This window comes from Equus asinus, chromosome X (assembly GCF_041296235.1).
Source record: "Equus asinus isolate D_3611 breed Donkey chromosome X, EquAss-T2T_v2, whole genome shotgun sequence".
Classification (NCBI taxonomy): Eukaryota; Metazoa; Chordata; class Mammalia; order Perissodactyla; family Equidae; genus Equus; species Equus asinus.
The window spans coordinates 77,178,248-77,206,116 of NC_091820.1; the positions used below are offsets into that span (position 1 = coordinate 77,178,248).

Below are 27,869 nucleotides of genomic sequence, written 5' to 3' on the forward strand. Positions count from 1 at the left end.
TGAGGGATAATCTATCCCTCTCTAAACACCTCTGTAGTAACCAGATCATTGTTTACGTTCACCCATATTCAGGTCATTCTGATACAAGCAATTTTAATTTAGAATTACGATTAGAATTTTAAATCAAAATGAGAGTTCTTTGAACATAATCCATTTTCCTTAGTCTCTCCTCAGCCTCACAAAGTACCAATACTCATTCTCTGGGATTATATATAAGCAAGAAAAGACTTAAAAACTCATGGAAAAGTAATTTACACTCCTTAAGTGACCAAAAAAATTCTCTAAGTAGGACAAACTGTCATAGATGTAACATGGAGAGTAGTGATTTCAAAAAATTAATGAGAAACACGCAGGAAAATTATAAGAATAATTATTACTTAAACTGTTTGAGGAAAATAAAGACAGAAAGCCAAATGACTGTGAATTTCATGCATTTCCTTAATGAATGGGCTTTATCTTACTTCTACTTATTTCATTTATTCTCTATACTACTGTGCTATTAGTCTTTAGCGTGCATATTCCTAACTCTTTAAGATTCTGTTTTCCTCTATCTCTCTATCTACACTCACATCTACACCTACGTGCACCACACAGTCCCAGAACAATAGAATGTGCCACTCTAGTCAAGTAGGAGGAAAGGAGATCAATGAGTTAAAAGTGTGAGCTCAAAATAAAAGCCCACGATTGTTCTTTTATTCTTTGTTTGGACTTGACCTGGTCATTATTCATATATCAGATAGAATTCAGAGTTATCCTCGTGTGAAGGAAGTATGTGTGTGTGTGTGTGTGTGTGTGTGTGTGTTGGAGGGGGACAAATAAGAGGGAAATTTCAGTGCACACATAAAACAAACCTAGGATTTTGTTTGTCACAAGGCCTAATGATTAGACCTATGCACTTACTTTATAAGGGATGAATAATTTTATTTTCAGCAGTGCACCAAATATCTCCTTGTGCATGTAAAGGAAGTTATAACCGCCCATCTCAATTACTCTGCGCTGAGACCTCTTGAATGTTAGATACCTCTGGATCATTATAATTGAACCATGGCTGCTTCTAAATGTTGTATGCATTACTGATATAATGACCTGAAGAGGAAGAATCAATGGTTGACAACACTGAGAAGCCAGTAGGAATAAGGAAAACGTCTAGTTTCAGATTTTTGTTTCTGTTTCTCAGCTCGTCTTTGTTTACTATATCTAAATATAAATATTCAGAGATCGCATCAGAACCCAAAGACCTCAGAAAAGAGTTGGTGAACATATTTGTAGGCATATTCTGTAGCAATTTTGGTGTTATCATCTTTCTTACTCCTGAGGGCTTTGAGCCAAGTGCTTGTTAAAGTGCTTACCCTATTTTCTCTTATTCTAAGTCTTTCTCCTGGTACTGTCACTCTCTCCCTGATGCCCTTTTTTACTTTACCCTTATCAAAATCTTTGTCTCATTCAAACTGTCTGGATCTGGCTCAGTGACTGCTTGGGGCTCCTCAGTTTCATAAGTTCTAGATTTTTAGGCATTACTTGAAAATAAGTCTCTGGAAATTCTATATCTGGGCTGCTAGCAGGTTCATCATCATCTTCACTGCCCAAACGGTGAGACTTCTCTCTCTCATCTAAAATGGCTGCTGCATGTTCATCCTTGCTCATTTCATTCAATTCTGTTTTATAATATAAATTTGTCGGACTCTATTCTTCATATTGCAATCTTTTTCCCAGGTTTTTCTGCTGCTGCTCTGTTTGACATTTCACATAGACTCTGGCTAAGGGCCAGATGGATTTTAGTAAACTCGTTCTTATTCTTTGGATCAATCCCTAAAGCCACGCAACTCTGGGATTTGAAGTTAGATTTCCTTGACTGTGCGAAAGGGTAATAGTGAAGGTATTCACCATGTGAGAGGCTTTTGGTGGTCAAGATCCTGAACTATGTGCACTCCCAGAGGTAAAAGGCAGCTTTATATTTTGAATGCAATGTAATGTTAGAATCTAATATCTTGGAATGATGACTTTCTGGCCAGACTCTGTAAAGTGCGAAAGTCACATTTAAGCTATAATATTTTAGATGAAGAATAAGAACTCTGCATAGTCAGTTAAATTTATGCATGACAAAAGCACTTCTGGATTCACTTCTGTTAGGAATATTCTAGTTCTTTTGCCCCAAAGAAAAGATTTAGAGGACCTTAAATTTACCAAGGAGGCAGTGTTGAGTTTTTTTCCCCTTTATGGAATGTCAAAGGAGAGCTCATTAAACTGTTTTATTTGGGGAATGATTGCCCCACTTACTTTACATATGATGTAGTACTGAACCTCAAATTCCAAACTAGTGATATCATTATTCTCTGGTAATGTAAATATATGATGAATTTTCTGCTGCAAGTTATGTGTTTAATCTTTCAAATTTTATTTATTTTTGTTGTGTCTTCTTTAAGTTGTTCTAAGAAACAAGCCAGTCCTGGTGGTCTAGTGGTTAAGATTTGGTGCTCCCACTGCTGAGGCCCAGATTGTTTCCCCATCAGGGAACCACATCACCTGTCTGTCAGTTGTCATACTGTGGCAGCTGCATGTTGCTGTGATGCTGAAGGCTATACCACCAGTATTTCAAATACCAGCAGAGTAACCCATGGTGGACAGTTTTCAGTAGAGCTTCCAGACTAAGATAGACTAGGAAGAAGGACCTGGCCACCCACTTCCAAAAATATTGGCCATGAAAACCCTATGAATAGCAGCAGAGCATCATGTGATGTAGCGCTGGAAGGTGAAAGGATGGCGAAACAAGACCGGGCAGGGTTCCGCTCTGCTGTCCACAGGGTCTCTAGGAGTCAGAATCACTCAACAGCATTTACAGCAAAGTCATACGTGCACACATATATAACTTTATGTGTTCTTTCTTTACTGTTTTGTGGGAGACTTTCCCATTTCAAGATCAGATTCAAATATCAAATAATATTTTCATTTAATTATTTTTATGGTTAATACTTTTTATATTTAAATTATTATTCCATGTGTATGTGGAGCATTGTCTCATATGGCTCTCGAAGGTGACAGGATGGCTCAAAAAGATTGGGCAGGGTTCCACTCTGCTGAAAACAGGGTCACTAAGAGTTGGAATCAACTCCATGGCACTAATAACAGCAAAAACTGAATTAAAAAACTCATGAGCATTAAAGTATTTATCAGCAAATGATGCAATATCTAGGATTTACTTTAAATAATTCAGCAAAGGAAAAAGGGAGCACAGATGTAACAAGATTGAACAGGAGGAGCTGATAAATTTTGAAGCTGAGTGTTGGATTTGTGGGGGTTCGTCATAATCTTGGTTCTACTTCTATGTGTGTTTGGAAACTCCCATAATAAAAGCTTAAAAAATCTTAAGTGTTATTCTGTGTAAAACCAGAGTCTCTGGCAGTAGCTGAAATGGTATGTTGGAACCTTCTGAAGCAAACCTTCCTTAGTCAGAACTACAGATATTCTTAATAAGCAAGAGTGCAAAAGCCTGATAAGGGCATTGAGTGGGATTTTCTTCCATAAAATATCTTGCTTAGGTAAATTATTAGAATATGACTAAAATGAAAACTGAGACTGTAAAATAGCATCCGTATAGCTGGTTTTTCCAAAACTGGCCTTGCAATTGTTGCTGTAAGTGAGTGGAAAGAGGACCCCTGGTTTATTCCATTTAGTGCGATCCTGGTTATACTTTTGTTTTGTTTTTAAACATGGGAAGTGGGTGGCTGAGAGTGAAACCCTAACCATTTTTCAGGGAAGAGTGAGCAGAGGGTATCTGGCTTGAAATATTAGTCATACCTAGGTTAGACTTTTCAGAAAAGAGTTCCCTGCTTATAGTCCTGCTGCCATAAGAGAACGAGGACTACCAAGGCCTGAAGTCTTCTCTTCAGTATGTTTCAGACTCTGTTCTCTGTATTGATCTTTAAATACTCTCTAGGGGAGAAGGGGTCTGTCTTACAAATAAAGTTTGATGATACCTCATTCTCTTTTGAATAATCTTTATTCATATCTGAAGCAGTTCTAATTTCTAATAATCCTAAGTGGTGTTGATGCTGTGACTGTCGAATACTGGATCGTCCCAGGTGTTTTTTTTTTTTTTTGCAGTCTTTGGGGATACTCTAATTAGATTACCAAGAACTTTTCAAAATAGAGGCACATCTTTAGTCTCCAAACTTGCTGCTTTGAAAGGAACTTTTTTTTCACTTTTTGGTTTCTTTTTGTGTTGTCTTACTACCTAGAACAGTTCCAATGCTAAAACACACCATTGATAAGGTTTCATAGCTGTGTGAAGATGATTTTGATGGACTACATCTAGAAATAATCCCTTTGATCTGCAACCTTACAAGATATTTTGTCAATAATCAGGAGGCTGTTATCTTAATAAACATCAAGCAACTTTGATTTTCCCTATCTGGTCAAATAACCAAATTTTTAATCTTATGACTTAGCTGAAATATCTTTGGAATTCCTCTAGTTTTGTAGTGAACCACCAGGCTAACTTATTCTATTTTCCACAGATTCAAAAGTTCTTTCTTTTTCTTCTATTTGGTAAAACAAGCCTGCATGCTACAAACCAAGAGAGAGCCATGTATTTAGAGGAGTAATTCTTTTTAAAAATTGCTTTTAGCCAAATAAACAACATACAGCTTCACTGGAAAGTTTTGATGCTGGGGGAAAGAAGCCCTGGAGGATTCATTGTCCTCCACATCCTGAATCAGAGACACAGGGTTGATCCTGGGATTTTTACCTTTGCTTCCTTCAGCCCCACTAGGGGCAAGAGGTTGGGAAACTACCTCTAACTTTTGTTTTGTTTTTTACTGTTTCATGGTTTATTAAATTATTATATACCTACAATGGAATTCACCAATTTTAACTATATAATTTGATAATTTTTGGTAAGTGTATGCAAATATGTAACTACCATGATGATTAGACTATAGAACTTTTCCTTCGCTTTAAGAGGTTTCCAGGTGCCTCTTTTCACTTCTAAATCCCATTCTGCTACATCCTCCCCACCCCCACCCTGCTAACCATTGACTTGTTTTCGGTCACTATACTTTTACCTTTTGTAGGATTTCACATAAATGGAATCATAGTCTTTTCTGTTTGACTTCTTTCACTTTGTGTAATGATTTTGAGATTCATCCAGGTTCTTTCAACTACTGACATTTCATTATTTTTGTTACCGAGCAGTATTCCATGGTATGAATATACCACAATTTGTTTATCTGTTCACCAGTTGAGGTTCATTTGGGTAGCTTCCACTTTTTCGCTATTATAAATAATGCTATGAACATTCATATACAGGTTGTTGTGTGGACATAAGTTTTTATTTTCTTTGGTAAATACAAAGGAGTGGAATTGCTGGGTAGTATGCTTACCTTTATATGGTGTTGCCATACATTTCATAGTGGTTGTAGCATTTGCCATTTCCAACAGTAATGCATAAGAGTTCCAGCTTCTCCACATCTTAGCAAAAATTTGGTATTTTTAGTCTTTTTAATTTTGAGCATTCTAGTAGGTGGGTCTGTGTGTCTCACTGGAGTTTTAATTTGTATTTTTAGAAGACTAGTGACCTTGAAGATCTTTCCATGTGCTTATTGGTCTTTTACATACTTTGTTTTTTGAAGTGCCTGTTTAAATATTTTGTCTATTTTTATTAAATTGTTTATCTTTGACTTTTTGATAACTGTATTAGTATTCCATTGTATAAAATCACTTTCCTTTTGATGGCCATTGAAGCTGTTTCTAGTTTTTAACTATTATAAGAAAGATTTATTTACTGCATTACCTTTAATTATCTTTACATTTTGGTAGATACTGCCAAATTGCTCTCGAACAAAAAAGAGCCCTAAAATCCTTTACTAATTTGCTTGTTTTTTCTTTCAGAAGGGCTATGCTAATCTTCCAACAATCATGTGGGCTTTTTTTCCTAATAATACATCATGAACATCTTTTCTGTTTAATAAATATATATCTTGGTCATAAGTTTAGATGGATACATACCCTTTCATTGTATGAACATGGTGTAATTTATTTAACCCATTCCTTTTTGATAGATATTTAGGTCATTTCTACTTTTTCACTATTATCAACAATGGTGGAACAAGCATCTTGCTTCATACATATTTTCACACTTATCTGAATATTTTCTTGTAATAAATTCCTTTCAATATATATTTTCAAGCTTCCATAAACAAAGATTACAGTAATTTATCTTAACTTTTTATTACAGAAAAATTTAAACATATACAAAAGTAAGGAGAATCATATGATGACCCTCTTACCCCATGAATCTATCTTTGTGTTGCAACAATTATTAACACATTGGCAATTTTGTTTCACCATTTCAATCTTTTATTTAATTAATTAATTAATTAATTTTTATTGTGGTCATAATAGTTTATAACATTGATAAATTTCAGTTGTACATTAATATTTGTCAGACACCATATAAGTGTGCCCCTTCACCCCTTGTGCCCACCCTCCATCTCCCTTCCCCCTGGTAACCACTAAATTGTTCCCTTTGTCAGTAAGTTTGTTTATCTTCCACATATGAGTGAAATCATACAGTGTTTGTCTTTCTCTGTCTGGCTTATTTTGCTTAACATAATACCCTCCAGGTCCATCCATGTGGTTGCGAATGGGATGATTTTATCTTTTTTTTGTGGCTGAGTAGTATTCCATTGTGTGTGTGTATATATATATCTTCTTTATTGAATCATCAGTCGATGGGCACTTGGGTTGCTTCCATGTCTTGGCTATTGTGAATAATGCAATGAACATAAGGGTGCATAAGTTTCTTTGTATTGTTGATTTCATGCTTTTTGGGTAAATACCCAGTAGTGGGATAGCTGGGTTGTATGATATTTCTATTTTTAATTTTTTGAGAAATCTCCATACTGTTTTCCACAGTGGCTGCACCAGTTTGCATTCCCTCCAGCAGTGGATGAGGGTTGCCTTTTCTCCACAACCTCTCCAACATTTGTTGTTTTTTGTCTTGGTGATTATAGCCATTCTAACAGGCTTAAGATGATATCTAAGTGTAGTTTTGATTTGCATTTCCCTGATGATTAGTGATGCTGAGCGTCTTTTCATGTGCCTCTTGGTCCTCTGTATGACAAATAGAAATGGCAAGCAATAAGATATATTGGAGTATATGAGGAAGCCATTTAATGTAAACCTAATTTGGCCTGACTTTGTTTTTCCAAAAGGACCTGACATAGCCATCGAGCAAGCATTGTATATCTGCTTTAAACATTTACTATGGCAAGAGCAAATGCTCTTAAGATAAAGGTGCAACTTCCCCTGACATTGGCATTTCCTTAAGGATAAGCATCTTTCCTTAGGCTAGGAACTGATTCCTGTGCTCACCTGTGACCACCCAGCTCGAGACAACAGAACTGCCACCCTGCTATGTCCACTGAGATAGCAGACCTGCTACCTGCTGTGTCCATCAATGGCTGTGCTGACAGAGCAGTCTCATGACTGTTGTAAAAGGGACATTTCAATCATATGTGAAACATCCTCTTTGAGGGTATATAACCACTCTGTACACCCCACTTCTTTGGTGCCCTTTTCTCCTTAGGGAAGAAAGGCCCCAGGCCATGGTCCTCACATTTTGGCTCAGAATAAACTCATCCAAATTTTCATTTATAGATTGCTTATGGATTATTTTCGTCGACGTGTATATCTTCTTTGGAAAAATGTCTGTTCCTATCCTCTGTCCACTGTTTGATTGGGTTGTTTGGTTTTTTTGTAGTTCTTTTGTGTGAGTTCTTTATATATTATGGAGATTAACCCCTTACCGGATATATAATTTGCAAATATTTTCTCCCATTTGGTGGGTTGCTTTTTCATTTTGATCTTGTTTCCTTTGCCTTCCAGAAGCTCTTTAGTCAGATGAAGTCCCACTTGTTTATTTTTTCATTTGTTTCCCTTGTCTGAGTAGACATGGTGTTCTAAAATATCCTTTTAAGTGTGATGTCATCACCATTTCAATCTTGTTTCACCATTACCCACTTTTAATCTCCTGCCCCGAATGTATCATTTTAAAGCAAATCCCAAGCATTGTATAATTTCACCTATAAATACTTCAGAAAATCTCAAAAAGATAAAGATTCTTAAAAATATATACAACCACAACACTGTTACCACAATGATTCCTTCATATTTCACATATCGTGGCAGTATTCACATTTTCCCAGATGCCTCATAAGTGACTTTATTTTTTCTTACAGTTTGTGTTTTTGAGAGATACAGAGATGACCCACATCTTGCAGCTGCTTGATGTTCTCTTATATTTCTTTCAATCCATGAATTCTTCCTCTTCAATATTCCCATGCCCTGTGCAGTTTAGCTAAGGAAGAAACTAGTTTGTTTGTCCAGGGGAATTTCACACAACCTTACCAATTTATTTTGACTTACATTCTTTGATTATCATGTATTTATTCTCATTTGGGTTTCTCTTTTTGAACTGCTTATTCATGCCATTTGAACATGGGCATAAATGGAGATTCATCCATTTCTCAAAAATCTGTAGTGGTGTATTATATATAAGGATAGAAAATCTTTGTCATAAATTTATAAATATTTTCCTAGTTTGTCTTTTAATCTGTTTTTTTTTTTTTTTTGAGGAAGATTAGCCCTGAGCTAACTACTGCCAATCCTCCTCTTTTTGCTGAGGAAGACTAGCCCTGAGCTAACATCCATGCCCATCTTCCTATACTTTATACGTGGGACACCTGTCACAGCATGGCTTTTGCCAAGTGGTGCCATGTCCACATCCGTGATCTGAACCAGTGAACCCCAGGCCGCCAAGAAGCAGAACATGCGAACTTAACTGCTGCGCCACCATGCCGGCCCCCTGTCTTTTAATCTTTTATCATGATATTTTTGTGTGTGTGAAGGAAATTGGCCCTGAGCTAACATCTGTTGCCAATATTCCTCTTTTTGCTTGAGGAAGATTGTCACTGAGCCAACACCTGTCCCAGTCTTCCTCTATTTTATGTGGGGTGCTGCCACAGCATGGCTTGATGAGTGGTGCTAGGTCTGTGCCCAGGATCCAAACCTGTGAACTCCGGGCTGCCAAAGCAGAGTGGCTGAACTTAACCACTATGCCGCTGGGTGTCCCCTTATCATGGCATTTTTGACATACATATATTTAACAATTTAGAAAAAGTTATGAACGAATTCAATTAATCATAAATAATATCTTAATAAATTTTTGGTAATAATTAACTAGTCTTCCTCTTAGTACATTTTTCCCCATCCTTCTTGGGCTTTTTCTTTTATGTATCTCACATATTATCTTTGCTTCTTCTGCTGCCTAAATTGTGTGCTCCCTCTTTACGTTATCTGTCTCCACATTCACCACAAATTTGCTGTGTTTTCCACTTTATTACTGAATATTCTTCATGTTTTGGGCTCTTGCATTCAAGTACTCTCTTTGTTATTTCTATACTTGCATTCCTTTTTTTGGAATCTGACTCTATATGGAAGAAATATTATGATTTGGATGGGAAAGGACTGGTTTCTAGGAAGTGCCACCAGAAAAACAGTCTTATCCTTCATCTAGGTCCTCTCTATTATGCTTGCATTGTCATTCCTGTAAAACATCCCCTTGCCATTTCAAGAATTGTTATATATCAGTTAGCTGTTTGTTGCTGCATTCCTGGATATGAACTTTTGATACAATCCATTTCTGACCACTAAGGGTGACACACACTGATACCTTCCTTTCCTACCCTGGACTATCCTCTCTTTCCACCCTGGTCTTCCAGCACTCACTGCTGGTATTAAAGAAAACCGTCAGAGAAATTCTCTCTGTTTTATATCTGTTTAGTGATTACCTTGGCTCATAATCATCCATATGCATTACTACACCCTCTATAACAAGCTAAGCCAACAAAGAAACAGTAGTGATGGTTTATGGCAGAAGATATTTGAAATATTGATGAATAAACAAAGTATAGTCACCCAGGGAAGCTCAACAGTTTTGCACCATCTTTCTCTATCAGACGGCAGGCAAGACCTTTGCCCTTTGTAATATTATTGCTAGAAAATCATGAAGTTTGGGAGAATTATACCCTCATTAGACCCTCAAGATGTGTTTTATAATAAAAAGTAGGCCATCTTGAAGTTAGTTTATGTAGAAAAAAATTTCTTTCAAAAGACAGGCAAAAATAATCAATAAGATTGTTTTCAGTGAACCATCAACTGGGATGAAATTAGAGTCAGATTTTAAAAGAATCACATTTGGCTTATTTCTCTGATGATTAATGGGCATTTGGATCAATTGGATTCATACTGTAACTTTTATTCTTTATTAAATTGGAATTATCCATAATTTATGGAAGTAGACAATATCAAGAATATTTTCTTTAGCAAAAGACAAAGATATACTTGTATCTATCAAGCATAAGTAGGGACAATTTTTTTTGTTTTAGTGAAGATCAAGTTAAGATAATTTTTAAAAAAACACTCTGGGGCCGGCCCGGTGGCATACTGGTTAAGTTCACATGCTCTGCTTTGGCAGCCCAGGGTTTGCAGGTTTGGATCCCAAGCATGGACCTACATACTGCTCATCAAGCCATGCTGTGGCAGCATCCCACATACAAAATAGAGGAGGACTGGCACAGATGTTAGCTCAGGGCCAATCTTCCTCAAGCTAAAAAGAGGAAGATTGGAAACAGATGTTAGCTCAGGGCCAATTTTCCTCATAAAAAAAAAAAAAGACACTTCATGTGTAAATGGGGTCAAAACGTGATAGAGCAAAAGAGGCTCAAGAACCTTTTTAGCTTTAATGAACTTCTAGTTAAACTGAAGTCTGGCTACATGGAAGTTTGGGTTGAGTGGCTTCTACTTTTGAATTTTTTGAGTTTCTGCTGGTTGTGTGGCCAAATTGACTTTCCATGTCCCCCTTAGGTACCCTCCTTGGTATCTCTTGGCTTCTGGGGCCCATTTTAAAGCCTCAAATTTCAAATCAGAACACCATGTTCCTCATCTGTTTTACCCAAGGAAAATTTACCTACTCCTCTGCTTCTGGTTTCCTCAGAGACTCCATTAGAGCTTTTCACTAAATGGCAGTGGGTAGGAGTGGGTTAATCAGATACATTAGTCTCTGCTACAGTGTTAATGAGCCCGTGGGTTGTTCTACTCACAGAAGATAATGAATGCCTCGATTAAATTAAAATATACTCAGATACTTGAAAAGTGCTTCTTCTAATGGTGGAAATTTAAGGCAATGTGGTAGTCTGGTGAAGATGTTTTTAGAGCCTTCGTTGTTTCCTCAATCATATTACATAGCCTCTGTTTTAAGACTGACTCTGTTCAACTATTTGGTATCCTTCATTGCTAGTCCTGTCTTTTAGCCCATGAATCCAGCATAATCTTAGTAGGGGAATTTATGATCTGCTATACACAAGGGGAGCAATTCCAATTTGTTCTTACTATTGCAAAATAATTCTTTTATATGTCTATATGGATCTAGAGAGGGCACTAAAGACATGGCAGGGTGGAATCTTGACTGGGTTTGAATGTTAATAGTGAACCAAGGCACTTGTTTTCTAGAAATACTTGGAATATTATGCAAAAATATTCTAGTTCTACTTTTGAGAAAATTCAAAACTTTTGTAAAAACCATAATTTACATTTCTATGGTGCTTGACAGCATAAAGTACTCTCACGAGCATATTTAATTTGAAGTTCACGATAGGCCTGTGAGTGAGACAAAACAGAAACTCTCATTCCCATGTAACAGATGGAAACCCTAAAGTGATTTGTTCAAGTTCGCCAGCCATTTAGTGGCAGAACCTATGTCCTCTGTCCATTCAGTGTAATTCAACTCGTAAGTGCCAAGCAGATGAAATATCATTGCAATCTGACAGGTAAGTCACATCTCAAGGGAGGAGGCTTGATTTCCTTTCCTTTCCTATCCTATTCCCAAAGGAAGACAGTTCTCTGTAAGAATCACGACAGAGTTTTTGCCATCATATCTATTGGATAAAAGTAAAAACAATCAATCAACTAGTGATCTGGAATTTTTTTCTTTTTGATACTACATATTCCAAGATTTTGGAACATATAAATTATTGACTTGCCTTCGTCCTTCTTATCCTGGTAGATTCTGCTTTAGTCTGAGACCTCCGCACAGTTATCAGAAGTGATGGCACTTCAAGAACTACTATATGAGGTGTTCCTTTATTCCACAAATATTTATTGAGAATCTTCTGTTAGGAAGAAAATAAGGTAATGGGACAGAGAATGGTGGGGGTGGGGATAGGACTGCAGGTTATTTTAGATAGGATGGTTTGGGATGGCCTCTTGGAAGAAGTGATATTTGACCTGAGCTCTGAATGATGAAAAGTGAGGAGAGCATTCTAGGTTAATGGAGCAAAGGCTCTGAGGCAGAGATCAATTTGATGTGTTCGTGCAGCAGAAGGGCAGTGTGACTGGGGCATGGTGGGCAAGAGGGTGAACGGTAGGATATAAAGTCGGAAAAGGAGGTGATGGACAGATTACATAGGGATGTGTTTGGACCTTATTTGAAGTGCAATAAGAAGTCATCACATGATTTTAAAGAAGAGGTCGTTTTGGAGGAAAATGTTGTATGGAAACTATTTGCCCTCAGCAACCTTTTGTCTTAAATGAAAATACCGTTTCAAGTACTTGTGGAGTTAGAGCTTAGGTTGTAGAATGTGGTACCACCAGAAACTTGGCCTACTTGATCCTAGAAACCTAATTCTCTACTACCACCCATATGGGCGAACCTAGTGTAGTTCTCCCTGTGAATGTGGCATTTCTTTCTGTAGCCTTCTGAAAAGTCTAGGTTCATTCTGGTAAATTTTTTATTGTTATGATTATCTCCTAAAAGCATAGTGAATCCATATAATTGGAGGAAAGGAAGGTGTACTCAGTGAGGGGTGAGAAAGATATGTTAGGAGTTACTTTATTCTTTGATTCTAGAATTTAAAATGTCAGTAATGCCATATAATTTTGGAGAACACCAGAAATATATCTTTGTGAAAGTACTCTGTGAACACATTTTTTTTCTAGGTTATCAGACACAACCGCCTGCATAGTGTCATATCAACTCCAAACCACCTTGCTCAAAGAGTTTCCATTAAACCTATACCTTAACATTAACTTTAAATTCCACTGGTTCAGAAGCTCTTCTGCCAAAAGGATGAAAGTGTCTAAATATCAGTTATAAAGGACAAAATATTTCTTTAACAGTCTTGAGATAAAAAGGTAACCTTCTCTACCATAAAGGCAACATTTCTCCTTTCACATTCTTTAAAGATTTGCTTTGTAGTACACGAAACCCTTTCCCCTCCTAGAACCTAATGCCTAAGATGTACTGAGATTTCAAACACACACACACACACGTACGCACACACTTTCCAATGTGCTTTCAAATTGCTTTTTTCTTTTGATTCAGATCATTAGCAATGACCACGGAAAAAGTCTCTGATAGCTAGAGAGAAATGCAGTAATTTAGAAGAAAGGTTTCCCTTTGGGTTTAACTCTACGGTTTGGTCTAATTTTATTTGACATTTTTGTCCATCATAGTATCAGAGTCTTTTTTTTTCTTTTCGTAGAGTGAAAGAACAGTTTCTTTCTTTTAAGCTGATGCTGTGTTCTTTGCTGTTCAAAAGGAATCAAAGGTTTTCTTTTTATCCCTTCTTTTTTCTTAGCCTCTGAGTGGAAGGCTTACCAAGGTTGGGGAATTGATAGCAGTGGGAGATTAAGAAATGTCTTTAATTTACAAACAGCTCTGGACTTGCAGTCGTTCAACCCTAGTGATGAGCTAGACTTATGCTTTTCTCACTTCTTCTGTGGGTAAAGAAATTACTCACTGATTTTCCAGTTTTTACTTCAAGGATATTTTAGTTCAGGGGGATAGGATATATTGGCGAGGAGGGAAGAAGGTATACCTCTTACAGAATCAATAACCCTCACTTCCAGTAGGCTGGAGAGAAACATCTCTATAGTCAGACCATAGCTATCTATGAAATGAGAAAAAGTGACTATTTTCTGAGTACTACTAGGTGCTGAGCACTGTACTAGGCATTTTACATATGTTATATCATTCTCACAACAACTTTGTGAAGTAGATATTACTATCTTCCATTAACTGAAGCTTCGATAATTTAAGTGATTTGATCAGCATCATACCACTATGTGAGTTTCAGACCTTGGATTTTAACGCAATTTGGCTCACGCTGTTTTCCATGGCACTATGCTTTCTTTCGTAGGGATGGTCAAGAAGGTAGCACCCAGAATGTATCTTCCCTCATTCCTAGTCACCAGTGTCTACGCTTGGTGTTGTACATCTCCCTGAGTGTGTCATACACAACATCTCTTTGAGAACCTTAGTGGTATATCTGTCCTGACGTGTTAGGAAGGCCAGGAATCCTGGATTACCCTTGTGCATGTTCATACAAACCATCTGTGACCACATACAATAGTAGTAATTGTAGCTAACTTTATTGAGCCCATGCCATGTGCCATGTACTGTGTTGATAATTTTTGAAATATTATTTAATGTTTATAACCCCAGGAATGAGACATATAATATTGGCATTAGCATTTCAGGAAATGGGGACACAAATAGATTAAGTAGCTTGTTCAAGGTCACAGAGCTGTTAAGAATTTGAAGTTGGATAGGCTGACTCTATAAACTATTGCCCTTATCCAGGGCACTGTACTGCTTATTATATACAGAATGGAGGACGGAAGGAAGAGAGATCCAAATATAGCAGAATATACAGGCCTCGGGGATTTTCAGATTTTGTCTGAGAAACGTACTAATGCTTTTGACCTTTTTAGTCAACTGTGCTTTACAATTCAGTGTTATTTTCAAAATATTCTGAATAAAGTATTGCAATAAAAGATTGCTAATCTCACATCACCAACTAGCTGCTGAGTCCTTCTACATTCTTTGGGTCCATCAGAATTTAGATAGAGTTAAAGTAAAGATGAACCAGCTCAGTCACCACCCTCACAGACATGCCTGGACTCTGCTTTTAGCGCCAGTACAAAAAGTCTAGATCTCCTGATATTCCAATGAGCATGCGTTTTAAAATCTATACTAATGGGCATATTGAAAATAAAGGAATTATTCTAGCATCTCTCAGATAGCACGTGATTTATTGAATGTGAAAAAACATGGTTGGCAGTGGGTAAGTGTGTGATCAATAGTCTCATGTTTTCCGGTGAAGCCAACTGAATCTGGTGAGAGCTGAATGGTACAGCAATCCATTAGGAAGAGGAGAATAAAGTCTGCCAATCACAGCAGTTTAACTCAGGGAATTGTCTCACATGTCATCTAAATATCATATTTATAGCTAAGCCAGCAATCATTGACGGTACAGGTTCCATTCTTGACTACCATCCGTATAAAGTAAAAAACTACCATATGCCATTGGAACATTTTTAAATTTCAGACTTAACTCAGTGATATAGTAGAGACAGGAAAGAGCATTTGTCAGCTGTTATCTAGCACTGTAGTGGCAGTGTAGCATAATGGTCAAGATTTGAATTATGGTTCTCTGGCTGTGTGACCTTGGTAAATTACTTTACCTCTCTGTGTATCAATTTCCTTATTTTTAAAATAGTATTTACCTCATCAATTTGTTGTAAGATTAAATTAATTGATATTTAGAAAACATTTAGAACAATGCTTGGCACATAGTAAGCATTGTAACTATTATTATGTTATTTTAACTTAATAAAATATAGTCTTTCTAAGATTCATCTAAGAAACAAAATAATTGAGCCACTCGATTCGCTCAATTGTGGAAATTTTTTTGCATTTTCCTGGAGCTTTATGTGTTTATGACCTGTGCTGCTTTTTCTTTACTTCATATAACATGCAGATTCTCAGAAGCAGTAAAATATTTTTGTATAATTTTGTTGTCATTATCATCACTATGACCTTAGAACATACATTTATGTTGACAATTTTAAAAAGTTTTGTATTTTCCTGTTTGTCACAATAAGTTGAGTTTTTCAATTATTTGCTATCCTTTATGAGACTGTGGTGTTGATTTTCTTTTTAAATTTTACTCTGCCTTTGGAAATAAAAGGGGTTGAATGCATAATATATTTTGGTTATGCTTAGCTGGACAAACTGCCTAAATGGCTTCATGAATATTGACATTCGTATTCAGCAGGTTTTTCTTTTCTCCTTAAATAGAGAAAGTATGACTTTGTTACAATTTACTGCAATTGGGGATCATTTGATGTTAACCTCAGAGATGAAACCTTTTAATATTGAGAGTAGAAGGGCTAGTGAATTTAATATGAGGGAATAATATCAATAAAACCAGCAAAGAATGACCACATGAAGAGTCAGAAAATTCTAATGCGGTAAAGAGGAAGCGCACTGCTGCTGAGAAACAGTCTGGTCAATTAAAAGCATACCGGCCCTTGATTACTTTTCTATTACCTTTTGATTAACTGCTCTACAAAACTGAACTTTATGATTTTTCAGCCCAGAGGAACAGATTAGCACTGCAGTTAATGTCCTATTATGCATGTGTGGTTTACTAGCCCGGAGGGGTTGTAGTCCAACCTGTGAGCCAGCTGTTCCTTGTCATGAGAACTGGAAGCACTAGAAGCAACCCACCTAACCCTAAATTTTTTTGGCTTGGCTTAGTGACTGGATTTAAAGTTTTTTTTTTTTTTTATTGAGTTATTGATAGGTTACAATCTTGTGAAATTTCAATTGTACATTAATGTTTGTCAGTCATGTTGTAGGTGCACCACTTCACCCTTTGTGCCCACCCCCCACCCCACCTTTCCCCTGGTATCCACTAAACTGTTCTTGGTCCATAGTTTTAAATTCCTCATATGAGTGGAGTCATACACAGATTATCTGTCTCTTGCTGGCTTATTTCACTTAACATAATTCTCTCAAGGTCCATCCATGTTATTGCAAATGGAATGATTTTGTTCTGTTTTGCAGCTGAGTAGTATTCCATTGTATATATGTACCACATCTTCTTTATCCATTCATCTGTTGATGGGCACTTAGGTTGCTTCCACGTCTTGGCTATTGTAAACAGTGCTGCAATGAACATTGGGGTGCACAGGATTTTTGGGATTGCTGACTTCAGGCTCTTTGGATAGATACCCAGTAGTGGGATGGCTGGATCGTATGGCAGTTCTATTTTTAGTTTTTTGAGGAATCTCCATACTGTTTTCCATAGTGGCTGCACCAGTTTGCATTCCCACCAGCAGTGTATGAGGGTTCCTTTTTCTCCGCAACCTCTCCAACATTTGTTGCTATTAGTTTTAGATATTTTTGTCATTCTAACGGGTGTAAGGTGATATCTTAGTGTAGTTTTGATTTGCATTTCCCTGATGATCAGCGATGATGAGCATATTTTCATGTGCCTATTGGCCATCAGTATATCTTCTTTGGAGAAATGTCTGTTCATGTCTCCAGCCCATTTTTTGATTGGGTTGTTTGATGTTTTGTGGTTGAGTTGCGAGAGTTCTTTATATATTAAGGATATTAAGCCTTTGTCAGATATATGACTTGCAAATTTTTTTTCCCAGTTAGTGGGTTGTTTTTTTGTTTCAATCCTGTTTTCATTTGCCTTGAAGAAGCTCTTTAATCTGATGAGGTCCCATTTGTTTATTGTTTCTATTGTTTCCCTTCTCTGAGAAGGCATGGTGTCCGAAAAGATCCTTTTAATACTGATGTCAAAGAGTGTACTGCCTACGTTTTCTTCCAGAAGCCTTATGGTTTCAGGTCTCACCTTTAGGTCTTTGATCCATTTTGAGTTTATTTTGGTGAATGGTGAAAAAGAATGGTCAATTTTCATTCTTTTACATGTGGCTTTCCAGTTTTCCCAGCACCATTTGTTGAAAAGACTTTCTTTTCTCCATTGTATGCCCTCAGCTCCTTTGTCAAAAATAAGCTGTCCATAGATGTGTGGTTTTATTTCTGGGCTTTCAATTTTGTTCCATTGATCTGTGCACCTGTTTTTGTACCAGTACCATGCTGTTTTGATTACTGTAGCTTTGCAGTATGTTTTGAAGTCAGGGATTGTGATGCCTCCCGTTTTGTTCTTTTTTCTCAGGATTGCTTTAGCAATTCGGGGTCTTTTGTTGCCCCATATGAATTTTAGGATTCTTTGTTCTAATTCTGTAAAGAATGTCATTGGGATTCTGATTGGGATGGCGTTGAATCTGTAGATTGCTTTAGGTAGAATAGACATTTTAACTATGTTTATTCTTCCAATCCATGTACATGGAATGTCTTTCCATCTCCTTATGTCGTCATCCAATTCTCTCAGAAAGGCCTTGTAATTTTCATTATATAAGTCCTTCACTTCCTTAGTTAAATTTACCCCAAGGTATTTTATTTTTTTTGTTGCGATTGTGAATGGTATTGTATTCTTGAGTTCTTTTTCTTTTGGTTCATTACTGGAGTATAGAAATGCTACTGATTTATGCAAATTGATTTTATACCCTGCAACTTTGCTGTAGTTGTTGATTATTTCTAACAGTTTTCCAATGGATTCTTTGGGGTTTTCTATATATAAGATCATGTCGTCTGCAAACAGCGAGAGTTTCACTTCTTCCTTCCCTATTTGGATTCCTTTTATTCCTTTTTCTTGCCTGATTGCTCTGGCCAGGACCTCCAGTACTATGTTAAATAAGAGTGGTGATAGAGGGCATCCTTGTCTTGTTCCTGTTTTCAGGGGGATGGGGTTCAGTTTTTGCCCATTGAGTATGATGTTGGCTATGGGTTTGTCGTATATGGCCTTTATTATGTTGAGGTAGTTTCCTTCTATGCCCATTTTGTTCAGAGTTTTTATCATAAATGGCTGTTGGATCTTGTCAAATGCCTTCTCTGCATCTATTGAGATGATCATGTGGTTTTTATTCCTCAGTTTGTTGACGTGGTGTATCACGTTGATTGATTTGTGGCTGTTGAACCATCCCTGTGTCCCTGGTATGAATCCCACCTGATCCTGATGTATGATTCTTTTGATGAATTGCTGAATTCTGGTTGCCAAAATTTTGTTTAGAACTTCTGCATCTATGTTCATCAGTGATATTGGCCTGTAGTTCTCTTTTTTCGTGGTGTCCTTGTCAGGTTTTGGTATCAGCGTGATGTTGCCCTCATAGAATGTGTTAGGAAGTGTTCCATCTTCCCTAACTTTTTGGAATAGCTTGAAAAGGATAGGTATTAAATCCTCTCTGAAAGTTTGGTAGAATTCCCCAGGAAAGCCATCTGGTCCTGGGGTTTTATTCTTTGGGATGCTTTTGATTGCTGTTTCAATCTCTTTCCTTGTGATTGGTCTGTTCAAATTGTCTGCCTCTTCTTGAGTGAGCTTTGGGAGATTGTAGGAGTCCAGGAATTTATCCATTTCCTCTAGCTTATCCATTCTGTTGGCATATAGTTTTTTGTAGTATTCTCTTATAATCTGTTGTATTTCTGCAGAGTCTGCTGTTATTTCTCCTCGCTCATTTCTGATTTTGTTTATTTGAGCTTTCTCCCTTTTTTTCTTTGTAAGTCTGGCTAGTGGTTTGTCAATTTTATTTATCTTCTCAAAAAACCATCTCTTTGTCTCATTGATCCTTTCTACTGCCTTTTTCGTTTCAATAGTATTTATTTCTGCTCTGATTTTTATTATTTCTCTCCTTCTGCTGACTTTGGGCTTCATTTGTTCTTTTTTCTCTAGTTCAGTTAGGTGTGCTTTAAGGTTGCTTATTTGGGATTTTTCTTGTTTGTTAAGATGTGCCTGTATTGTGATGAATTTTCCTCTTAATACAGCTTTTGCTGTATCCCATATGAGTTGGTATGGCATGCTATCATTTTCATTTGTTTCCAGGTATTTTTTTATTTCTTATTTAATTTCTTCAATGATCCATTGCTTGTTCAGTAGTGTGTTGTTTAGTCTCCACATCTTTGTGCCTTTCTCAGCTTTTTTCTTGTAATTAATTTCTAGCCTTATAGCACTATGATCTGAGAAGATGCTTGTTATTATTTCAATTTTTTTAAATTTGTAGGGGCTTGCCTTGTTTCCCAACATATGGTCTATCCTAGAGAATGTTCCATGTGCACTTGAGAAGAATGTGTATTCAGCTCCTTCAGGGTGGAGTGATCTATATATGTCTATTAAGTCCAATTGTTTTAGTTTTTCATTCAGCTCCACTATTTCCTTGTTGATTTTCTGTCTGGATGAGCTGTCCATTGATGTGAGTGGGGTGTTGAGGTCCCCTACTATTATTGTGTTGTTTTTAACATCTTCCTTCAGGTCTGTTAATAGTTGCTTTATGAATCTTGGTGCTCCTGTGTTGGGTGCATAGATATTTATAAGCATTATTTCTTCTTGATGAAGTGTCCCTTTGATCATTATATATTGTCCCTCTGTGTCTCTCTTTACCTGTCTTATTTTGAAATCCACTTGGTCTGATATGAGAATTGCAACACCTGCCTTTTTGTCCTTGCTATTTGCTTGAAGTATTGTCCTCCACCCCTTCACCCTGAGTCTGTGTTTGTCCTTGGGGCTGAGGTGTGTTTCCTGGAGGCAACAAATTGTTGGATCTTGTTCTTTAATCCATTTTGCCACTCTGTGTCTTTTTATTGGAGAATTCAATCCGTTCACATTGAGAGTGATTATTGATGCATGTGGACTTAATGCTGTCAATCTGTCGCTCATTATCTTGTTTTCCTGTGTTTCTTTTCCTGTGTGCTTTAGACTACCCATTTAATACTGCAATTTCTTATGCTGGGTTTCTTAGATTTTTCCTTATCTATGATTTGTGACTCTGTTCTGTACTTTATTTTAGTGTCTACCTTGAAGTTTGTATTTAGAATCTCGTGTATAATATAGTCTATTCTCTGGTGGTCTCTTACTTACTCGACCAATACTGATTTAGACCCTTTGCTCTTCCCCTCCTAAATAATTATTTTCATTTTTTATTCCAACTCATCTTATTAATTTGTAGTTAGAGTGCTAAGATCGTCCTTGTTTTGGTAGTTTCCTTATTTTTACCCTAATGCTATAGTTGAATATTTGCTATCCTGTTCTGGTTCTATCCATCGGTCTCCCTAGTCTGTGGCTTGTGTCCCCTTTCTCCCTTTTTTCTTTTTTCAAGTATGAGAGCCTTCTTGAGGATTTCTTGTAATGGAGGCAAATTCCCTTAACTTTTGTTTGTCTGGAAAAGATTTAATTTCTCCCTCATATCTGAAGGAAATTCTTGCTGGATAGAGTATTCTTGGCTGAAGGTTTTTATCCTTTAAAGCTTTGAATATATCACTCCATTCTCTCCTAGCTTGTAGGGTTTCTGTAGAGAAATCCGCTGACAGTCTGATAGGGGCTCCTTTATAGGTTATTCTCTTTTTTTTCCTTACTTCCCTGAGTATTCTTTCCTTATCATTCCTATTTGCCAACTTTGCTATTATGTGCCATGCGGTGGGTCTTTTTACATTGACAAATCTAGGAGATCTAAAACCCTCCTCTACACACATTTCTCCGTTGATCCCTAGATTTGGGAAATTCTCTTCAATAATTTCATAAAGCACACTTTCTGCTCCATTTTCCTTTTCCATATTCTCAGGAATTCCTATGATCCTTATGTTCTTACTCCTCATTGAATCCATTATCTCTCAGAGATTTTCCTCATTTTTTTTAATTCTTAGTTCTCTTTCTTCCTCTGTCTGGCACCATTCAGCCTGTCTGTCCTCGATTATGCTGATTTGCTCCTCTAGGTTGTCTACACGGGCATTCAGGGAATCCGTATTCTGTTTTATCTGGTCCATTGTGTTTTTCATCTCAAGTAATTCTGTTTGATTCTTCTTTATGATTTCAATCTCTTTTGTGAAGTAACTCCAGAACTCGGCTTGTTTCTCTATCTTTCTCTCTACCTCATTGAGTTTTTTGATTATAGCTGCTCTGAATTCATTATCACTTAGTTTACCTAATTCCAAGTCCTCAGGACTTAATTCTGTGTTTTTATTGTTTTCCTTCTGGTCTGGGGCTTTTATAAATTGCTGGATGGTAGAGGAGTGGTTTTTTCTCATGGTGGTAGAATTCAGTTGCAGTTACAGCCTGTCACCACTAGATGGGGGTCGAGAGCGGCGTGTTAGCTCTCCGCCTTCAGGGCAAGATGGCTGCGCCCACTGGCTTTGTTAGGGGGGAGGGGCTGTTACTCGCACGCACCGGTCTGGGTTCAGATCAGTTCTGTTCTCTGGTCTCCCAAGGCCCTTGATTTATAGGGTCCCCGCGGACGGAAGCTTTGCCCCCGTCAGCAGGTTTCCACTGAACCAGCGGCAGGAGTCCTGGATGATCCCCTGGTCGCGCAGCCCCTCCCCCGCTCCTTCCCGACCCGCGCCGCAGCGATCGCAGACTCTAGGGGAGGGAGCGATGTTCTCTCCTACCGTTCCAGCGCCTCCAAAGGGGTAAAGCTAGGTTTATGATCTCCGCCTTCTTGGTATTGTAGGTCTCTAACGAGCTGGCATTATGTTTATTCTCTGAAATTCAGTTCTTCCAATCTTTTGTTGTATTTTGGAGGGGAGAGAATCCCAGGTCAGCTCACCCCGCCATTTTGCTCTGCCCCTCTCCTGGATTTAAAGTTTTAAGCTTCTACTCCACACACACGGTCAAACCCTACTAAACATTCTCAGAAATACTGCTATAATTAACACTCAACCCAATTTTCCTTGGTTTTAGAGAGGCTGATTACACAATCTATGCCTTCGCACTTTTAGTCCTACCAAATTGATGTGTTTTGAAATGTGTCTATTTTCTTTATATACATAACCATTTGGATTCATAACTAAGCAGCTGCCTCCTTGATAGTGAAGCTATGCCTATGGGTCATATATGTGCTTTGTTGTAGTCAGTTTCATTACTGAGCAGTAGGAAATAAGTTCTCAACAGTGATTTGCAGGATGAGCTTCAGCTGGTAAAAAGTATTTAGGGAGGATTGAGGATTGAATACTAGCAGTGGAGGTTAAAATCCAGATGACATTAAAAGAGCAGAGATAGTTTGACTTTATATCTGTCTATCATTGTTGAAATTTACAGCTATTTCTAGTTCACAGATTGTTTTGACTTTTCTTTTTTTAACAGCTTTATTGAGATATAAGTCACACACCATACAATTTACCCTTTTAAAGTGTACAGTTCAATGGTTTTTAATTATATTCACAGAGTTGTGCAACCATCCCCACTATCTACTTCCAGAACATTTCTATCACCCCAAAAACAAACCCTGTACCTCCCAATTCTCCCTCTCACCATTCCTTGGCAAATGCTAGTCTGCTTTTTTGTCTCTATGGATTTGTACATTCTGGACATTTTACATAAATGAAATCATACAATATGAGACCTTTTGTGACTGGCTTCTTTCAGTGAGCATGTTTTCATGTGTCATCTATATTATAGCATGTATTGATACTTCATTCCTTTTTATTGTTGAAAGTATTCCATTGTAGTTGATGGACATTTTGGGTTGTTTTCATTTTTGGGTTATTTTGAACAATGCTGGTATGAACTTCCAAGTACACACTTTTCTGTGGACGTATATTTTCATTTCCTTTGGGTATATACCTAGAAGTAGAAATGCTGGCTTAAGTGATAACTATGTTTAAACTTTACTGGAACTGACAAACAGTTTTCCAAATGTTTTCATTTTTCTAATGTGATTGCTAAAACAACTTGTTTGAGAATATGTGCCAATTAGTTGTTATCTTCATTTTTAAAAACAAGGTACCGAAAATCTGGAGCCATTGGGTTACTTTCTCAAGATAGGAAAGCTAGTAAGTAGGCAAGTTGGGACTGTGAACCAAGGTTTCTGACCATCCAGTGTAAACTTTAAATGTCCACATGCTACCTAGAATCCCTTATTTATTGTAAGTAAATTCAGATCCATTACCATCTAGGATAATGAGTACAGAGCTTAGAGTTCTAAAGTTGGTTTCGCCATTAACAAATTATCTGGAAATTCTTTCTCTGAGTATCCAAATCTTTGCCTAAACTTGATGGCCTTCCAGGCAGCATGGGGTCCTTAAAAGTGACAGATCTGGGTTTAGATCCTAGATCCACTATTTACTAGACACCTTGGATACACCTGTTTTCTAGGTTCAACTCTTCAAATAACTAGCTATGTGATTTTTCTAAACTCAGTTAAACACTCTGAGGTTCAGAATCCAGTCTTTCATATTTAAAATAGGTATCATACCTATTTCACAAAGTTTTTGTGAGGATTTAATCAGGGAAACCATGTAACATGTCTAACACAGTGATGGACACAAAAAGGAAAAAGTACAAACTCTATATAATGCTTAGGAAGAGATATATACATCTGTATATTCACACTTCTCATTTCATCCCTTCCTCCAAACATGGAGACTGTCTACCATGTCAACATAAGATTAAAACAGTTTTGGAAATGAAACGAATATTGGAACGGGTGGATTTGACAATTAGCACCTCAGAATGTTTTCATTAAAGATGAAATGTTATTCCCTGTAAAGAAGACAAGCCCATTTGTTTACTTGTTTGCTAACTTACATTTCTCTCTGTTCTGTAGCAAGTACTTTATCATCCCTCGGCTATATACTTAGGTCTCCACAATTTGCAGCTCAGAATAACCAGCATGTCAAACTTCTTCAGCATCTTGAAAGGTCGACTTTAAAAAAGTTCGTTTCTTTTGAATGTGTGCTGCAGCTGAGCTGGTTGTTACTAGTGGTTTTAGTCCAAACGATTAAATCAGAATTTCCATGGGGACACAAGCTGAGGCACTGTGGCAAGCGTTTTCCAACCATACTAGATTATTTAGCTTATCTTCTACATTTTCTAACGCTTACTACATTAGGGTTGTGTTGATAGTGATTCTAGGACCAAGTTAAAAGCAAACAAAAAATTCTCTGAATTTATTATTTGATTTCACCTAAACTTTCCAGCACAATCTTATTTATTGCAATGATTTTCAATGCATTTGGGTGAATGGATATCCACCTAGAGACACAATTGCTTATGTTTACAAAAAACTTGAGAACAATTAAAATAAAAAGTTATAACAAATAGAAATAGTCTAATAAGAGCAAGTACCATTTACTGAATGCCTACATTCGTTGACCAGTGTTCCTAGGGCTATATATATATATTCAAAGTAATGCATGAACATTTTGAAATAAGTATTTTTCTGGTTCTATTTTCTATACAATTTGGAACTTCTGTACATTACTGCAAGGGCTTCACACTGGCATCATGAAATATTCAGATTCTGAGACCAAATTTAGACATACTCACTTTTAAAAAATGAGGTCTCTTTTCCTATCTTTATTCTTTAGCTTAGCTGTTCATCTCTGAATATCCAAAGTGAAGGCATTTGAATACTTGCAACTTTTATCAGAAATAAATTATTATACAGACTCAAAAAGCAGCTCCCCATTTCCCAAAGGGGTAGAATATTTTATGAAGAAATGTTATCAAAATGCTTTATGACAATTCTTTGGTTCTGCTGGGTTTATCAGTTTGAAACTAAAATACGTCATGAAGAGGGTGCTTCTTTTTTCCTTATTCTGATAGATGTAAAATGTTATCAACACAGGACTGCCTGAGGCAGTGGTGATGTAGCACCTGCTAGTCACTACATTTTAGTGTAAATCACATTTTTCCCTCCGCATCCCTGTGGGCTTCATCACACACACTCTTCAGATGTGGGAAGAATCAAACCCCGCAGTTTTCACTAGAACAAATGACACGTTATGCTAATCCTCAATAAAAGAAGCTTTGAAAATGTCCTTACTCTATAAGAATCTGGCCCCTTTTTAGTTCTCATTTCAACTATTCAGAATGAAAATCATCCATACCTTTTCTTTTAAAATATCTTCAGCTCTATGAAAATTCAACAATTCCTGTATGTGTGATATATCATCAGAAATATTGAAATCTCATATCAGAATATTTGTTATATTAGAATCCAATACATAAATGAAGTAAGATAGAGAAGTAATTTAGGCCAATTTTAAATCTCTCTTAACACATTAATTAGAATAAAATGTTTTTATACTACTAAATGGCAGGAAAAAAATAGAGTGAAATCAAATCAATGAAAGAAAATCAGTGCAAAATGAGGACCATTTTAATGTTATTATCTGATTCTAACTGCACTTTAGCATTTATTAACAAGTTTCCTACCTTACACGTCTTCTCTTTTACTTTCAGTCTGTTTTCTCCCACAACTTTTATATAACAAACCTGTTACACTTCAGATTTTCTCATTTAATGTGTAACTCGAGTCCCTGACTCAGGAAATAGTCCCTGAAGTAAATGACCTGGAAAACTTTCCAGATTAAATATTTGTTTGAGGACTATCAACTGCATGTATATATAATTTCCTTCCTGAGGACTCAGGTATTAATTCCTTTTTTTATTATTAGTACTTTGGGTGCTCCAATAGGAAGCTAAATTTCATTCCAAATATGCATTGGGCTACAATTTTTCAATTGTTTTCTTACTTTTAGTAAAAATTTAATAGCTTTCACTTTTTCTTAATGCTCACATTACTCTGTAACTATTTTTAATCCCAAAGGAAAAACATTCTCAAATATGTCTAATGCCATTGCCATTTCTTTTTCTTCACCCCCTGAAAAAATGGAATTTAATTTCTTCAGAAGTCATATAAACTCATATGTTCTGTTTCCTAATCTTTAAAATCAAAGAGCAGGATTAGGTGATGAATTTCTATAGTCCTTCTAGCCACAATAGTTTAAGAAAAATAATAAAAGCATAACATGGATATCAGATAGCAAAGCAATTGACTAACTTCATTATTGAAACTATGATTTTAATAACTTGTTAATTTTAATTTTATGATGTATATTAAAGGAAATTACATTTTTTTTTACTGGAGCTTAAGTAAAATTTGTCATGATTTTTAAATATAGTAATATCCAACTTATTTTCGGCAATTTCACATCTAAAGGATAGAATTATAAGTAACTAGGAAATGGCCTCCATACACTTTACTTTTCAAAGGAAATACTGTGTTCTCATAAACCTACTTATTTTTTGACTATTTATTCTTTTTATACATTTCCCCAACCTTTTGATTTGAAAAACTCCAAACCTATAGAAAAGTTGAAAGAACGGAATAATGAGTACCCATATAATGCCTTTCATCTAGATTCACCAATTAGCATTTTGTCACATTTGCTTTCTCTTTTTCTCTGTTTAGATAGAGACAGACAGGCAGACACACACACACACACACACACACACACACACACACACATTTTTGGAACCCTTTCAAAGTAAGTTGGTGACATCATGACACTTTAGCCCTAAGTACTTTAGCATCATGTACCTCCAAAGAACATGAACTTTCTCCTACATATCCACAAAATTATTACCACACCCAAGAAATTTCGATGTGTACAAACTATAATCTACTATGCCAACCACAATCAAATGTCCCTAATTATCCTAATTGTCTTTATAGGTATTGCTTTTGACTGATTCAATATTGAACCAAAACATTAACATTTTTAAAGCCAATTATTTTGTAAAAATAGTACAAACTGGATTTGTCTGATTGTTTCCTCATTATTAAATTCAGATTAAATAGTTTTGGTAAGATTACTACATAGACGATATTACGTATTTGCATAATATCAGAAAACACATAGTGACAATTTGACCAATTATTGATGATGCTGAATTTGATTGATCACTTAGATAATATCTGCCTCTAAAGATACCTTTATCCCCTGTAAAGGTACCTTTCCCTTAGAAATTAATAAGTAAACTATGAGGTGATACTTTGAGACCATGTAAATATCTTGTTCCCCAAAGCACTTTCACCCAATGGCTTTAACATGCCTATAGGATCAT

General features: G+C 36.5%; 1 long non-coding RNA gene across 1 annotated transcript in view; it reads right to left on the reverse strand.

Annotated features, from left to right (window-relative positions):
• Nucleotides 1-26,213, reverse strand: part of LOC139042712 (uncharacterized) — a 65,702-nt gene extending 39,489 nt beyond the window's left edge. Inside the window, exon 1 of the long non-coding RNA XR_011499772.1 lies at nucleotides 26,175-26,213. This is a non-coding gene — a long non-coding RNA (uncharacterized lncRNA). The remainder of the gene's footprint in view (nucleotides 1-26,174) is intronic.
• Between the last annotated feature and the right edge of the window lie 1,656 nt (nucleotides 26,214-27,869).